The sequence below is a fragment of the Panulirus ornatus genome, chromosome 17, assembly GCF_036320965.1.
Source record: "Panulirus ornatus isolate Po-2019 chromosome 17, ASM3632096v1, whole genome shotgun sequence".
NCBI lineage: Eukaryota > Metazoa > Arthropoda > Malacostraca > Decapoda > Palinuridae > Panulirus > Panulirus ornatus.
Window position 1 is genome coordinate 46,979,783 of NC_092240.1, and position 17,127 is coordinate 46,996,909.

Below are 17,127 nucleotides of genomic sequence, written 5' to 3' on the forward strand. Positions count from 1 at the left end.
TGGGGAGGTGATAACAAGTAGTGGTGATGTAAGAAGGAGATGGAGTGAGTATTTTGAAGGTTTGTTGAATGTGTTTGATGATAGAGTGGCAGATATAGGGTGTTTTGGTCGAGGTGGTGTGCAAAGTGAGAGGATTAGGGTAAAAGATTTGGTAAACAGAGAAGAGGTAGTAAAAGCTTTGCGGAAGATGAAAGCCGGCAAGACAGCAGGTTTGGATGGTATTGCAGTGGAATTTATTAAAAAAAGGGGATGACTGTATTATTGACTGGTTAGTAAGGTTATTTAATGTATGTATGACTCATGGTGAGGTGCCTGAGGATTGGCGGAATGCGTGCATAGTGCCATTGTACAAAGGCAAAGGGGATAAGAATGAGTGCTCAAATTACAGAGGTATAAGTTTGTTGAGTATTCCTGGTAAATTATATGGGAGGGTATTGATTGAGAGGGTGAAGGCATGTACAGAGCATCAGATTGGGGAAAAGCAGTGTGGTTTCAGAAGTGGTAGAGGATGTGTGGATCAGGTGTTTGCTTTGAAGAATGTATGTGAGAAATACTTAGAAAAGCAAATGGATTTGCATGTAGCATTTATGGATCTGGAGAAGGCATATGATAGAGTTGATAGAGATGCCCTGTGGAAGGTATTAAGAATATATGGTGTGGGAGGTAAGTTGTTAGAAGCAGTGAAAAGTTTTTATCGAGGATGTAAGGCATGTGTACGTGTAGGAAGAGAGGAAAGTGATTGGTTCTCAGTGAATGTAGGTTTGCGGCAGGGGTGTGTGATGTCTCCATGGTTGTTTAATTCTTTTATGGATGGGGTTGTTAGGGAGGTGAATGCAAGAGTTGTGGAAAGAGGGGCAAGTATGAAGTCTGGTGGGGATGAGAGAGCTTGGGAAGTGAGTCAGTTGTTGTTCGCTGATGATACAGCGCTGGTGGTTGATTCATGTGAGAAACTGCAGAAGCTGGTGACTGAGTTTGGTAAAGTGTGTGAAAGAAGAAAGTTAAGAGTAAATGTGAATAAGAGCAAGGTTATTAGGTACAGTAGGGTTGAGGGTCAAGTCAATTGGGAGGTAAGTTTGAATGGAGAAAAACAGGAGGAAGTAAAGTGTTTTAGATATCTGGAAGTGGATCTGGCAGCGGATGGAACCATGGAAGCGGAAGTGGATCATAGGGTGGGGGAGGGGGCGAAAATCCTGGGAGCCTTGAAGAATGTGTGGAAGTCGAGAACATTATCTCGGAAAGCAAAAATGGGTATGTTTGAAGGAATAGTGGTTCCACCAATGTTGTATGGTTGCGAGGCGTGGGCTATGGATAGAGTTGTGCGCAGGAGGATGGATGTGCTGGAAATGAGATGTTTGACGACAATGTGTGGTGTGAGGTGATTTGATCGAGCAAGTAACGTAAGGGTAAGAGAGATGCGTGGAAATAAAAAGAGTGTGGTTGAAAGAGCAGAAGAGGGTGTTTTGAAATGGTTTGGGCACATGGAGAGAATGAATGAGAAAAGATTGACCAAGAGAATATATGTGTCGGAGGTGGATGGAACGAGGAGAAGTGGGAGACCAAATTGGAGGTGGAAAGATGGAGTGAAAAAGATTTTGTGTGATCGGGGCCTGAACATGCAGGAGGGTGAAAGGAGGGCAAGGAATAGAGTGAATTGGATCGATGTGGTATACCGGGGTTGACGTGCTGTCGGTGGATTGAATCAGGGCATGTGAAGCGTCTGGGGTAAACCATGGAAAGCTGTATAGGTATGTATATTTGCGTGTGTGGACGTATGTATATACATGTGTATGGGGGTGGGTTGGGCCATTTCTTTCGTCTGTTTCCTTGCGCTACCTCGCAAACGCGGGAGACAGCGACAAAGCAAAAGAAAAAAAATAATTTACCTGGAATACTCAACAAACATATACCTCTGTAATTTGAGCACTCACTTTTATCCCATTTCCCTTTGTACAATGGCACTATGCACTCATTCCGCCAATCCTCAGGCACCTCATCATGATTCATACATACATTGAATAACCTTACCAACTAGTCAACAATACAGTCACCCCCTTTTTTCATAAATTTCACAACAATACCTTCGAAACCCGCTGCCTTGCCGGCTTTCATCTTCCGCAAAGCTTTTACTACCTCTTCTCTGTTTACCAAATCATTCTCCCTAACCTTCTCACTTAGCACACCACCTTGACCAGAACACCCTATATCTTCCACTCCATCATCGAACACATTCAACAAACCTTCAAAATACTCACTCCATCTCCTTCTCACATAACCACTACTTGTTATCACCTGCCCATTAGTCCCCTTCACTTAAGTTCCCATTTGTTCTCTTGTCTTACACACTTTACTTACCTCCTTCCAAAACATCTTTTTATCCTCCCTGAAATCTAATGATACTCTCTCACTCCAACTCTCATTTGCCCTCTTTTTCACCTCTTGCACCTTTCTCTTGACATCCTGCCTCTTTCTTTTATGAATCTCCCAATCATTTGCATTATTTCCCTGCAAAAATCGTCCAAATGCCTCTCTCTTCTCTTTCACTAATAATCTTACTTCTTCATCCCACCACTCACTACCCTTTCTAATCAACCCACCTCCCACGCTTCTCATGCCACAAGCATCATTTGTGCAAGCCATGACTGCCTCCCTAAATACATTCCATTACTCCCCCACTCTCCTTACGTCTTTTGTTCTTACCTTTTTCCATTCTGTACTCAGTCTTTCCTGGTACTTCCTCACACAAGGATCCTTCCCAAGCTCACTTACTCTCACCACTCTCTTCACTCCAACATTCTCTCTTCTTTTCTGAAAACCTATACAAATCTTCACCTTCGCCTCCACGAGATAATGATCAGACATCCTCCAGTTGCACCTCTCAGCACATTAACATCCAAAAGTCTGTCTTTCGCGCGCCTATCAATTAACACGTAATCCAATAACGCTCCCTGGCCATTTCTCCTACTTACATACGTATACTGATGTATATCTCTCTTTTTAAACCAGGTATTCCCAATCACCAGTCTATTTTTAGCACATAAATGTACAAGCTCTTCACCATTTCCATTTACAACACTGAACACCCTATGTACACCAATTATTCCCTCAACTGCCACATTACTCACCTTTGCATTCAAATCACCCATCACTATAACCCGGTCTCGTGCATCAAAACTACTAACACACTCACTCAGCTGCTCCCAAAACACTTGCCTCTCATGATATTTTTTCTCATGCCCAGGTGCATATGCACCAATAATCACCCATCTCATCCATCCACTTTCAGTTTTACCCATATTAATCTAGAGTTTACTTTCTTACACTGTATCATATATTCCCACCACTCCTGTTTTAGGAGAGTGCTACTCCTTTCCTTGCTTTTGTCCTCTCACTAACCCCTGACTATATATATATTATACTTTCTCGCTGTCTTCCCCGTTAGCGAGGTAGCGCAAGGAAACAGACGAAAGAATGGCCCAACCCACCCACATACACATGTATATACATACACGTCCACACACGCTCATGTACATACCTATACATCTCAACGTATACATACATATACACACACAGATATATACATATGTACACATGTACATAATTCATACTGTCTGCCCTTATTCATTCCCGTTGCCGCCCCGCCACACATGAAATGAACCCCCCCTCCCCCGCATGTGCGCGAGGTAGCGCTAGGAAAAGACAGCAAAGGTCACATTCGTTCACACCCAGCCTCTAGCTGTCATGTATAATGCACCGAAACCACAGCTCCCCTTCCACATCAGGCCCCACAAATCTTTCCATGGTTTGCCCCAGACGCTTCACATGCCCTAGTTCAATCCACTGACAGCAGGTCGACCCCGGTATACCACATCGTTCCAATTCACTCTATTTCTTGCACGCCTTTCACCCTCATCCACGTTCACTCCATCTTCCCACCTCTAATTTGGTCTCCCACTTCTCGTTCCCTCCACCTCTGACACATATATCCTCTTTGTCAATCTTTCCTCACTCATTCTCTCCATGTGACCAAACCATTTCAAAACACCCTCTTCTGCTCTCTCAATCACACTCTTTTTATTACCACACATCTCTCTTACCCTTTCATTACTTACTCGATCTTACCACCTCACACCACACATTGTCCTCAAACATCTCATTTCCAGCACATCCACCCTCCTCCGCGCAACTCTAGCTATAGCGCACGCCTCGCAACCATATAACATTGTTAGAACCACTATTTCTTCAAACATACCCATTTTTGCTTTCCAAGATAGTTTTCTCGACTTTGACACATTTTTCAACGCTCCCAGAACTTTCGCCTCCTCCCCCACCCTATGATTCACTTCCGCTTCCATGCTTCCATCCGATGCCAAATCCACTCCCAGATATCTAAAACACTTCACTTCCTCCAGTTTTTCTCCATTCAAACTTACCTCCCAATTAACTTGACCCTCAACCCTATTGTATCTAATAACCTTGCTCTTATTCACATTCACTCTCAGCTTTCTTCTTTTACACATTTCACCAAACTCAGTCACCAGCTTCTGCAGTTTCTCACCCGAGTCAGCCATCAGCGCTATATTATCAGCAAACAACTACTGACTCACTTCCCAAGCTCTCTCATCCACAACAGACTGCATACTTGCCCCTCTTTCCAAAACTCTTGCGTTTACGTCCCTAACAACCCCATCCATAAACAAATTAAACAACCATGGAGACATCACACACCCCTGCCGCAAACCAACATTCACTGAGAACCAATCACTTTCCTCTCTTCCTACACGTACACATGCCTTACATCCTCGATAAAAACTTTTCACTGCTTCTAACAACTTTCCTCCCACACCATATATTCTTAATACCTTCCACAGAGCATCTCTATCAACTCTATCATATGCCTTCTCCAGATCCATAAATGCTACATACAAGTCCATTATATATATATATATATATATATATATATATATATATATATATATATATATATATATATATATATATATATGCATAGTCTATTATTTACAGAAGTATATACATGACAAATGATATTCAAAGTACTAAATAACTGCATAGGCTTCACCAACGACCGAGCCAGCACTAACTAGTCATTACTAAACCTTCTGTTATTTCTATATATAAACATCTACGTAACACTGCCACGGTACCTGGAGTCCGAGAGCTCATAGTGCCAGTCTTGGTCACAAAATCAAGGGAGAAGAAATACGAGCATCATATTCTGGAGCCTCAACCTTCGTGTCACCTTCCCACACACTTACCGGGTGACTGAGGCCGCCAAGGAAGTGTGAAGGCGTTGATGGACCTCCATGATACGCCACACACACACACACACACACACACAAGGTGACATTCTGTTCATCATTACATTGTACACAAAAGTCCATGTAAATAATTAATGCTTCTTTCTACAACAGTTTTATAACACATGATTGTTAAGATATGATGTCTGTAAACGCACATCCATAGAAAACGTCGAAGCGGCAACAGGGAGATATTAAGGGTAGACTCGTGTAAAGTTGAAGGAAGAGTTGACCATTTCTATCCCATTCCCTCACTGATATTTCCTGTATCACACCCTCTTCACCTTACCCGCAGTACTTGACAACATGTAACTCACACATGCAGTGCTGGACAACACGTAACTCACACATGAAGTAGTTGACAACACGTAACTCACACATGCAGTGCTGGACAACACGTAACTCACACACAGTATTTGGCAACACGTAACTCACGCATGCTGTGCTTGACAACACGTAACTCACACATACAGTGCTTCACAACACGTAACTCACACATGTAGTGCTTGACAACACGTAACTCACACATACAGTGCTTCACAACACGTAATTCGTACAAGCAGTGCTTCACAACACGTAACTCACACATACAGTGCTTGACAACACGTAATTCGTACATGCAGTGCTTCACAACACGTAGCTCACACATGCAGTGTTTGACAACACGTAATTCGCACTTGCAGTGCTTGTCAACACGTAACTCGCACATGCAGTGTTTGACGACACGTAACTCATACATGCAGTGCTTCACAACACGTAACTCGCCCATGCAGTGCTTCACAACACGTAACTCGCACATGCAGCGCTTCACAACACGTAACTCACACATGCAGCGCTTCACAACACGTAACTCACACATGCAGCGCTTCATAACACGTAACTCACACATGCAGTGCTTGACAACACGTAACTCGCACATGCAGTGCTTCACAATACCTAACTCACACATGCAGTGCTTCACCACACATAACTCGCACATGCAGTGCTTCACAACACGTAACTCGCCCATGCAGTGCTTCACAACACGTAACTCGCACATGCTGTGCTTCACAACACGTAACTCGCACATGCAGTGCTTCACAACACGTAACTCGCACATGCAGCGCTTCACAACATGTAACTCGCACATGCAGTGCTTCACCACACATAACTCGCACATGCAGTGCTTCACAACACGTAACTCGCACATGCAGTGCTTCACAACACGTAACTCGCACATGCAGTGCTTCACAACACGTAACTCGCACATGCAGTGCTTCACAACACGTAACTCGCACATGCAGTGCTTCACAACACGTAACTCGCACATGCAGTGCTTCACAACACGTAACTCACACATGCAGTGCTTCACAACACGTAACTCGCACATGCAGTGCTTCACAACACGTAACTCGCACATGCAGTGCTTCACAACACGTAACTCGCACATGCTGTGCTTCACAGCACGTAACTCGCACATGCTGTGCTTCACAACACGTAACTCGCACATGCTGTGCTTCACAACACGTAACTCGCACATGCAGTGCTTCACAACACGTAACTCGCACATGCAGTGCTTCACAACACGTAACTCGCACATGCAGTGCTTCACAACACGTAACTCGCACATGCAGTGCTTCACAACACGTAACTCGCACATGCAGTGCTTCACAACACGTAACTCGCACATGCAGTGCTTCACAACACGTAACTCGCACATGCAGTGCTTCACAACACGTAACTCACACATGCAGTGCTTCACAACACGTAACTCGCACATGCAGTGCTTCACAACACGTAACTCGCACATGCAGTGCTTCACAACACGTAACTCGCACATGCTGTGCTTCACAGCACGTAACTCGCACATGCAGTGCTTCACAGCACGTAACTCGCACATGCTGTGCTTCACAGCACGTAACTCGCACATGCAGTGCTTCACAACACGTAACTCGCACATGCTGTGCTTCACAACACGTAACTCATTGTGCGGTAAGTGTGGACCCTTTGAACGCATACAGAGTGGTTGCTGTGGCTACTGTGCTTCACTGTGTTGCAGAAGTAATGCCAAGTCATAGGAGAGCTGATGTTACTTAAAGTTTGGACTACATATCCATAACAAGATAAGTTGCCAAGTGCACTTTCGTGTATTAATCACATCATCAGGGGAGACACAAGAAATATAACAGTCAGCTGATATACAACGAAGAGACGTAGCTAGGACAAGAAATATATATATATATATATATATATATATATATATATATATATATATATATATATATATATATATATATATATATATATATATATATATATATATATATATATATATATATAAAAGAGGACTTGACATCAATAATGAATCGCCACTCTAACCTTTGACCTGGTGAATGAGAGGGTGTTGACCTCAGCTCCTGGGTAGATGGAGGGGGGGGGGGGGGTGAGAAGTATCAACCCGTTATAGTGACCTAAATGATACATACAAAAGAAAGAAAAAGAAAGAAGGAAAGAAGGAAAGAAGGAAAGAAAGAAAATGTCATTAATTATGGTTCCACAGGTGTTTGTGGACCTGCCTCTTACAGAATGAAAGGTTATATGAGGAGGGGAAAGATGAGAGATGGAAGAGAATTCCACAGATGAGATGTTCGAGGGAAGAAGGAAGAGGTATCATAACGGTCAATCCTGGAGTGACTGGTCGCCACACATAAACTGTGGGAAGCAGCAGAGGAGCAGTCAGACGTGTGTAGCGGGGTCCAGCAGACCTTGGGGGTTAGGGGGACACATGCAAGATAGATCACAAGAATGATGGGCGAAAATGAGACCTAGAGAGAGAGAGAGAGAGAGAGAGAGAGAGAGAGAGAGAGAGAGAGAGAGAGAGAGAGAGAGAGAGAGAGAGAGAGAGAGAGAGAGAGAAGCAGCGGAACCAAAGGGAAAGGCGTTTGGACGACGGTAAAGACATCTGCCACACACCTGGTCACCTACTTTGCAGAGGTCGACGGATATGACCGACGTGTTTACCAGAACCCCACGTCCACCTAACACTGCCCGGTCCGTGCTCTGGTGATCTGGGAGGAAGGAATGGTGAATGATATTAGTGTCTGTGATAAGAGAGGGTTTAAGATAGTTTCAGAGACCTTTGGAGGTAACAGGGAAAGTTTCAGAGACCTTGGAGGTAACAGAGAAAGTTTCAGAGACTTTGGAGGTAACAGAGAAAGTTTCAGAGACCTTGGAGGTAACAGAGAAAGTTTCAGAGACCTTGGAGGTAACAGGGAAAGTTTCAGAGACTTTGGAGGTAACAAGGAAAGTTTCAGACCTTGGAGGTAACAGAGAAAGTTTCAGAGACCTTGGAGGTAACAGAGAAAGTTTCAGAGACCTTGGAGGTAACAGGGAAAGTTTCACACCTTGGAGGTAACAAGGAAAGTTTCAGAGACCTTGGAGGCAACAGGGAAAGTTTCAGAGACCTTGGAGGCAACAGAGAAAGTTTCAGAGACCTTGGAGGTAACAGGGAAAGTTTCAGAAACCTTGGAGGTAACAGGGAAAGTTTCAGAGACCTTGGAGGCAACAGAGAAAGTTTCAGAGACCTTGGAGGTAACAGAAAAAGTTTCAGAGACCTTGGAGGTAACAGAGAAAGTTTCAGAGACCTTGGAGGTAACAGAGAAAGTTTCAGAGACTGAGGTTAAAGAGAAAGTTTCAAAGACCAGGGAAAGTCAGTGAAGAAGCTACGCAGGAGAGAACCTGTGTTCTCTCCCAAAGTGACGAAGTTGGCGTTCCGAGAAGGATAAAAGGATGGGCGTGGTCAGATAGAATGGACAGAAGAATAATAATCTTGTGGTCAGAGGAACCTAAGGACGTACGAAATGGTAAATGAATAATGGGAAAGTTCAGAGATGAAAGAAAGAAGTTCAAGCTTGTTGGGTGTGTGGTCGGTGGCGTTAGCAAGGAACTTGGGTAGGGTGTTTGAGTAATTGCTCCGCCAGCATCATCCCGGTCCAATATGTAACTCAATCCTCTTGTGGTGTACTTTGAAATCCCCTGAAGAGAGGATCACAAACACATGAATGTGGAGAGAACAGAGTCTCGTACCAAGTTACATTGTCCGAGAATTGTACATAGGCAGTTTGGGAAATGGGGGAATGGGTATGTATGACATTTTTCTGGTCTTCCTTGCGTACTGAGTGACAGTGTCAATAACATCTCTCTAGCCAGTGTATAATACTACGTGGCATACATTGGACGGGGTAAAAACTCCCACTTTTCTAATGATGTGGCCGACTTTTGATTAAGGTCTTACTAATAGTGTTGTTATACTGGAAGGCAACATTAAAAGCACTCTGTTTTAGCATCTGTCTTACATCAGCTAAGTTTGGAGAATAGAGCAACACTAAATATTTGGATCCAATCATCATTTTCCACAAAATTTTTGTCACTAGATGTGTGAGAGATCTTCCTAGCTTTCCAGTAAGTCTTGTTCATCAAACAGGGTAACATAACTGCGTAAAGATACGTCTTATATGACTACATTCATCTACCAGACTTGTGGATCACATATCCGTAATGCTTTTAAGAATATAGACATAACTACAGACATTTTTATAGAGGAACTGTGTACTAAGAAATGATAAATATAGATCTCAGAGTTGATAGGCTTCCTGTAGATCTCAAAGAATTAAGTGATCAGATATCCTAGTTTTCAACACAGTAGGAAATGGGTAATTTGTAATCTTTTCCCCCATTCAATTCTGTATTTAATGGCGAGGTGGATGTTGTTTAACTTATTAAAGAAAACATCACAATTCTGGGAAGATGGCCATATTAGGAGTCTTAATCAAATATCTATTTATTCTCCCTAAAGTATAATGATAATCTCTCATCCCAACTCTCATTTGCCCTCTTTTTCAACCCTTGCACCTTCCTTTTGACCTCCTGCCGCTTTTTCTTATACATCTCCCAATCATTTGTACTTCTTTCCTGTATCATCCTAGCACCTCTCAGTTTTCTTTCACTAGCAACTTTACTTCTTCATCCCACTACTCACTACCCTTTCCAATTTGTCCCCTTCCCAACTTTCACATGCATCTCTTGCACCTACCATCACTGCTTCCTTAAATACCTACCATTCCTTACCCATTCCCCTCACTTCGTTTCCTTTCATCTTTTACCATTCTCCACTCAATCTCTTCTGGTATTTCTTCACACAGGTTTTCTTTCCAAGCTCACTTACTTTCACCGCTCACTTGTCCCCGACACTGTTCCCTCTTTTTCGAAAAGATTTACAAATCTTCAACCTCGCTTCCACAAATTAGTGATCAGACATCCCTCCAGTTGCACCTCTCAGCACGTTAACATCCAAAAGTCTCTCTTTCGCGCGCCTATCAATCAACACGTAATCCAATAACGCTCTCTGGCCATCTCTCCTACTTACATACGTATACTTATGTATATCTCGCTTTTTAAACCAGGTATTCCCAATCACCAGTTCTTTTTCAGCACATAAATCCACAAGATCTTCACTATTTCCATTCATAACACTGAACACCCCATGTATACCAATTATTACCTCAAATGCCTCATTACTCACCTTTGCATTCAAATCACCCATCACTATAACCCGGTCTTGTACATCAAAACTACTAACACACTCATTCAGCTGCTCCCAAAACACTTGCCTCTCATGATCTTTCTTCTCATGCCCAGGTGCACAGGCACCAATAATCACCCATCTCTCTCCATCCACTTTCAGTTTTACCCATATCAATCTAGAGTTTACTTTCTTACACTCTATCACATACTCCCACCACTCCTGTTTCATGAGTAGTGCTACTCCTTCCCTTGCTCTTGTCCTCTCACTAACCCCGTTGCTCACTAACGTGAGACGAAGGGTATTCGAGTATATCGTATTTGAATAGTTATTTCTCTATTAGGGGCGATCATAGCCTAGCGGTATCGCTCCCGCCTGTTGCACAGGGGTCCCGGGTTCGATCATGGCTGTTGTAGGTTTGTATGCTTTACGAAGGTGCGCGTTCATATGCACTTTGTTCGTATATATATATGTATATATACGAGTGTATTAGGATATGTTATAGTCTATATTAATGTGTTAGTAGAACATTATATAAACCTTATCTGCATCTTATGATATTTCCATCTCAAATATTGTAACATAAATGTATTCACTTGTGTTAGTGTACTTCGTTACTGTAACGCTGGCCCGGATTGGTGGAAGAATATACGATGGTACTGTGTGGCACGGACGAGCGATGGTAATGATATACACAGAGGAGTGTGTGGTCTATAATACTAGCTGGCCACACTATGATACTAGCTGGCCACACTATAATACTAGCTGGCCACACTGTCTATAATACTAGCTGGCCACACTATGATACTAGCTGGCCACACTGACTATGATACTAGCTGGCCACAGTCTAATACTAGCTGGCCACAGTCTATAATACTAGCTGGCCACACGATAATACTAGCTGGCCACACGATAATACTAGCTGGCCACACTATAATACTAGCTGGCCACACTATAATACTAGCTGGCCACACTATAATACTAGCTGGCCACATTATGATACTAGCTGGCTACATTGTGTGGTATCAAGTCTTATCCTACCTGGTTCCACAGTGCCCTTCAGTACCCACTGACATACTTCGTGTCATGCGTCATGCATGATGCTTAATGCGTCATGCATGATGCTTTAATGCGTCATGCATGATGCTTTAATGCGTCATGCATGATGCTTTAATGCGTCATGCATGATGCTTTAATGCGTCATGCATGATGCTTAATGCGTCATGCATGATGCTTTAATGCGTCATGCATGATGCTTTAATGCGTCATGCATGATGCTTTAATGCGTCATGCATGATGCTTTAATGCGTCATGCATGACGTTCAACTGGCGCATGACGCACGCCCACCAAGGCATATATTTGTCCTAAACATGTATGACATTGTACTCAGATGAGCGAGCGTGTAACACATTACGATCTTAAGTGTTAAACAAGATCTTTTGTGGGTAATTACCTTAAAGAACTGGTGTTTCTATCGTCTGGACTACGCATGTGTATATGTATGTTTGTGTATGTGTGTGTGTGTGTGTGTGTGTGTGTGGAGCGAGAGTGTCCACGTGCTGCAGTTTGACGCGCGCGCTTCTTGCAACGGGTCGTGTGGTGGAGGGAGCCAGCGAGGGAGGGAGGGAGGCGCGCGCGCGGAGGGATCCACTCCTTAGTCTTGCCTTCGCCTCTGTTGGGTGCGCAGCGTCGTTTTCTATCGGTCGTGGTGTGGCGAGAGAGAGAGAGAGAGAGAGAAAAAACGTGAGTTGTGATGCAAAGACGGGGTTTCTTACGCTCGGGTAGAGGACACAGACACACACACACAAGATCATGGGAAAGTGATAATTTTTTCCCATTTTTTTGTCCCCAAATCTCGTTTTTTTTTTTTTCTTCTCCATTTTTTTTGTAAATTTGTCTTTCGTTGATAGAAGTGGAAAAAGAGGGGGACATTTTGAAGTTACCTTGCGCCCCCCCTAAAAAAGAGGGGCGTTTTTTTGGAATGCTTGAAAGCAGGTTACTCAATATCTATCAATATATATCTATCGATCTATCTCTTGATAGTGAAAGAAAAGAAAAGAGAAGAAAAATTCGATCATTTCAGGAAGAAATTGATTCCTTAGTATCTAATTTTTCCCCCCTTTCCTTCCCCCCTTTTTTTTCAATACACCCATCACCACCATCACCATTTACAGTCGAGGTCTACCCTGCACACCCCCCTTCCTTTCCGTAGGTAGGAATGGGTTGTCAGATGATGAAGTCCAAGAAGACCAAGGAAGACCCGGACTTACCAGACCCACCCGTACCTCCACCACCGGACCCTCGGCTGCCTCTCACAGCCAGGCAGAAGTTCTCCATCATCAAATCCTGGAAGGGCATCGCCAGGGCCATCGAACCCACTGGCGTCTACATGTTCGTCAAGTAAGTACGAGTGAGCGAGTGAGAGACAGAGGGACACACACACATGTCTCTCCTCGTCCTCTTCTGGTTCTTGGTTGACATATGAAAAAAAGGAGTGGAGACAGAGAGGGGAGGGACACACACACACACACACACACACCATGTGTCTCTCCTCCTCTTCTGGTTCTTGGTTGAGACATATAAAAAAAGGAGGAGTGGAGAGAGAGAGGGACACACGCACACACCACACCATGTGTCTCCTCTTCTCGTCTGTTTCTTGGTTCACACATGAAAAAAAGGGCGAGCGGAGACAGAGAGAGTGAGGGACACACACACACACCATGTGTCCCCTCCTCTTCTGTTCTTGGTTGCGACATGAAAAAGGGGAGGAGTGGAGACAGAGAGAGGGACACACACACACACACACACACCATGTGTCCCCTCCTCTCCTGGTTCTTGGTTGAGACATGAAAAAGGGGAGGAGTGGAGACAGAGAGAGGGACACACACACACACCATGTATCTCCTCCTCTTCTGTTCTTGGTTGCGACATGAAAAAGGGAGTGGAAACAGAGAGAGAGAGAGGGACACACACACACACACACACTATGTGTCCCCGTCCTCTTCTCTTCTTGGTTCAGACTGTTAGAAAAGGGGAGAGATGCGCGCGCGTGTGTGTGTGTGTGTGTGTGTGTGAGGGACACCTGTTGTGTCGCAGCCTGGCTGGCTCCCGCGTGCGCGCGTGCTCCTTCCCTCCCTCCTCACCCTGGTGGCATTCCAGTCAGTCTCCGCTGGTGCCGGAGGTGTGGACAACCGGGAGGGATGCGACGTGAGAGCACTGTGTTGGAGTGACAATGATCGCCCTTCTTCCTGTTGAATGTTTACCTCCTGAGGTCGTACATGAGAGAAGGAGAGGGAGAAGGCAAGGGTGGGTGGGTTTCGATCCTTCTCAGAGAGAGAGAGAGTGAGTGAACGAAGGATTGTATCTGTCTGGCACAAAAGTTGAGGTCACGCGAGAGGCGAACGGACACAAGTCTAGAATGTTGTTGAGAAACGGAGAAAGTATTGCTATTTCTGAGGTAGGAGGGAGTATGGCGCGCGCTCTGATGTTTCGTGTGTATAGCAGGTGGGCGGCGCTGTGGAGTGTGTATAGCAGGTGGGCGGCGCTGTGGAGTGTGTATAGCAGGTGGGCAGCGCTGTAGAGTGTGTATAGCAGGTGGGCGGCGCTGTGGAGTGTGTATAGCAGGTGGGCGGCGCTGTGGAGTGTGTATAGCAGGTGGGCGGCACTGTGGAGTGTGTATAGCAGGTGGGCGGCGCTGAGGAGTGTGTATATAGTAGGTGGGCGGCGCTGTGAAGTATGTATAGCAGGTGGGCGGCGCTGTAGAGTGTGTATAGCAGGTGGGCGGCGCTGGGGAGTGTGTGTATAGCAGGTGGGCGGCGCTGTGGAGTATGTATAGCAGGTGGGCGGCGCTGTAGAGTGTGTATAGCAGGTGGGCGGCGCTGGGGAGTGTGTGTATAGCAGGTGGGCGGCGCTGTGGAGTATGTATAGCAGGTGGGCGGCACTGTAGAGTGTGTATAGCAGGTGGGCGGCGCTGGGGAGTGTGTGTATAGCAGGTGGGCGGCACTGTGGAGTGTGTATAGCAGGTGGGCGGCGCTGTGGAGTGTGTATAGCAGGTGGGCGGCGCTGTGGAGTGTGTATAGCAGGTGGGCGGCGCTGTAGAGTGTGTATGGCAGGTGGGCGGCGCTGTGGAGTGTGTATAGCAGGTGGGCGGCGCTGTGGAGTGTGTATAGCAGGTGGGCGGCGCTGGGGAGTGTGTATAGCAGGTGGGCGGCGCTGTAGAGTGTGTATGGCAGGTGGGCGGCGCTGTGGAGTGTGTATAGCAGGTGGGCGGCACTGTGGAGAGTGTATAGCAGGTGGGCGGCGCTGGGGAGTGTGGGAGGCAGAGAATGCTATCATCCAGCATAGCGTCACCTGAGAGTGATTCCAGAAGCTGTTGGGTCTGCGTTCCAGCGCACTCACGAGACGACCAGTGGTATACGCCTTGACCACCATTAACCTCATCATTATCTTGATCAATTACGACGACTTTTATTACTACGACTCGTTTATTGAAGGGGAAACATTCCATTTTTGATGTTCTCTATTTGTCTTCTTGTTTTGGTGTCGCGACATTTAGCACCCACAACCAGGGCCTTGGTGTAGTGTAGATGCGTTAGGTTTAACCTCCACCTCCACCCCACACACACACTCACACACACACACTCACACCACACACACACACACACTCACACACACACACACACACACACACACACACACACACACACACTCACACACACACACACACACACACACACACACACACACACACAAATGACCATGTTCAATACATCTCCAGTGAACGCCATTGGTGTCCAGGGTGTAGTTAAGATGAAGGAATAGTGAAGATGCGTTTGGTCTGACCTCCACCTCCCCACACACAAATGACCATGTTCAATGCATCTCCAGTGTACGCCATTGGTGTCCAGGGTGTAGTTAAGATGAAGGAATAGTGAAGATGCGTTTGGTCTGACCTCCACCTCCCCACACACAAATGACCATGTTCAATACATCTCCAGTGAACGCCATTGGTGTCGAGGGTGTAGTTAAGATGAAGGAATAGTGAAGATGCGTTTGGTCTGACCTCCACCTCCCCACAAATGACCATGTTCAATACATCTCCAGTGAATGCCATTGGTGTCCAGGGTGTAGTTAAGATGAAAGAATAGTGAAGATGGCCTCACACCTGCCTCTCACGGGACAGGTCGAAGGCCAGAGGTGTGGATAGTGTATAGTGAAGATATGTTTGGCTAAGGAACATTCATTGTGGCGTTGCGGAAAAGGAACAATGATTTTGAAGGATAATAAAAGAATAATCCTGACATTATGTTTCATAATCATTTATGCTTAACGAATAATGATTCACTTACTGGTTTTGTTTGGGATCCGACGCTGGCGTCCTCCACGTCTCAACCACCAAGGAAAGAAGAGCAAAAATGGGGACTGCGTTGGTTCGTGGCTTGTGGGGCGCAGTGGTGAGGTGTTTTGCCTCTCCCACAGACTTGCAGAGAGATGCGTTGGTCTCTCTCTCTCTCTCTCTCTCTCTCTCTCTCTCTCTCTCTCTCTCTCTCTCTCTCTCTCTCTCTCTCTCTCTCTCTCTCTCTCTCTCTCTCTCTCTCTCTCTCTCTCTCTCTCTCTCTCTCACACACACACAACAGAGGCTAAGATATCCCTAAATATCATTGAAGATAAAGGGGAAACTTAAATAGATGAATAGATATTGTATTTAGGTAGAGTCATTTCGACTGTAAATACACACTTGAGGTATTTACGGCCCATATTCAGACCAGGGAGGTCGTGAGAGTTACTTGGTGACTGAGCAATAAAAAGCATTGGTAAACACCTGGATAAAAAGGTATGTATGCGGAGGGTTTATAGTTACAAAAAACAAACATAAAAACACCACAAGTGAGGATGTAAAAACCATAAATAATTCAAGAGGATAATACAATTCATGGGCTTAAAGGGGTAAATTTGTTTACTTGGCTCCTCTTGGATACAAGAGAGTGGAGTCAAACCATGAATAATACAAGAGGAAAATACAGTTGATGGGCTTAAAGGGAGAGAAATTTGTTTACTTGGCTCCTCTTGGATACGAAAGAGTGCAGTTAAACCTTTGTAAAACACATGTGGTTCTTGCATCAAGTGGTGAGGGAAGGGAGAGAGGCAAACTGGATCCTCCAGAGTGGCAGTCGAGAAGGCACCTGATCCACTGGAAGAAGGGGAACTGCAGTGGAACTAGATAAACGAGTGTCGATGGAGAGGGTGTCGAA

The 17,127-nt window shown here is 45.1% G+C and overlaps 1 long non-coding RNA gene across 1 annotated transcript in view; it reads right to left on the reverse strand.

The window, feature by feature from the left end:
- The window catches only part of LOC139754480 (uncharacterized), a 120,986-nt gene extending 115,714 nt beyond the window's left edge, over window positions 1-5,272 (reverse strand). Inside the window, exon 1 of the long non-coding RNA XR_011713894.1 lies at window positions 5,163-5,272. This is a non-coding gene — a long non-coding RNA (uncharacterized lncRNA). The remainder of the gene's footprint in view (window positions 1-5,162) is intronic.
- Window positions 5,273-17,127: the final 11,855 nt, after the last annotated feature.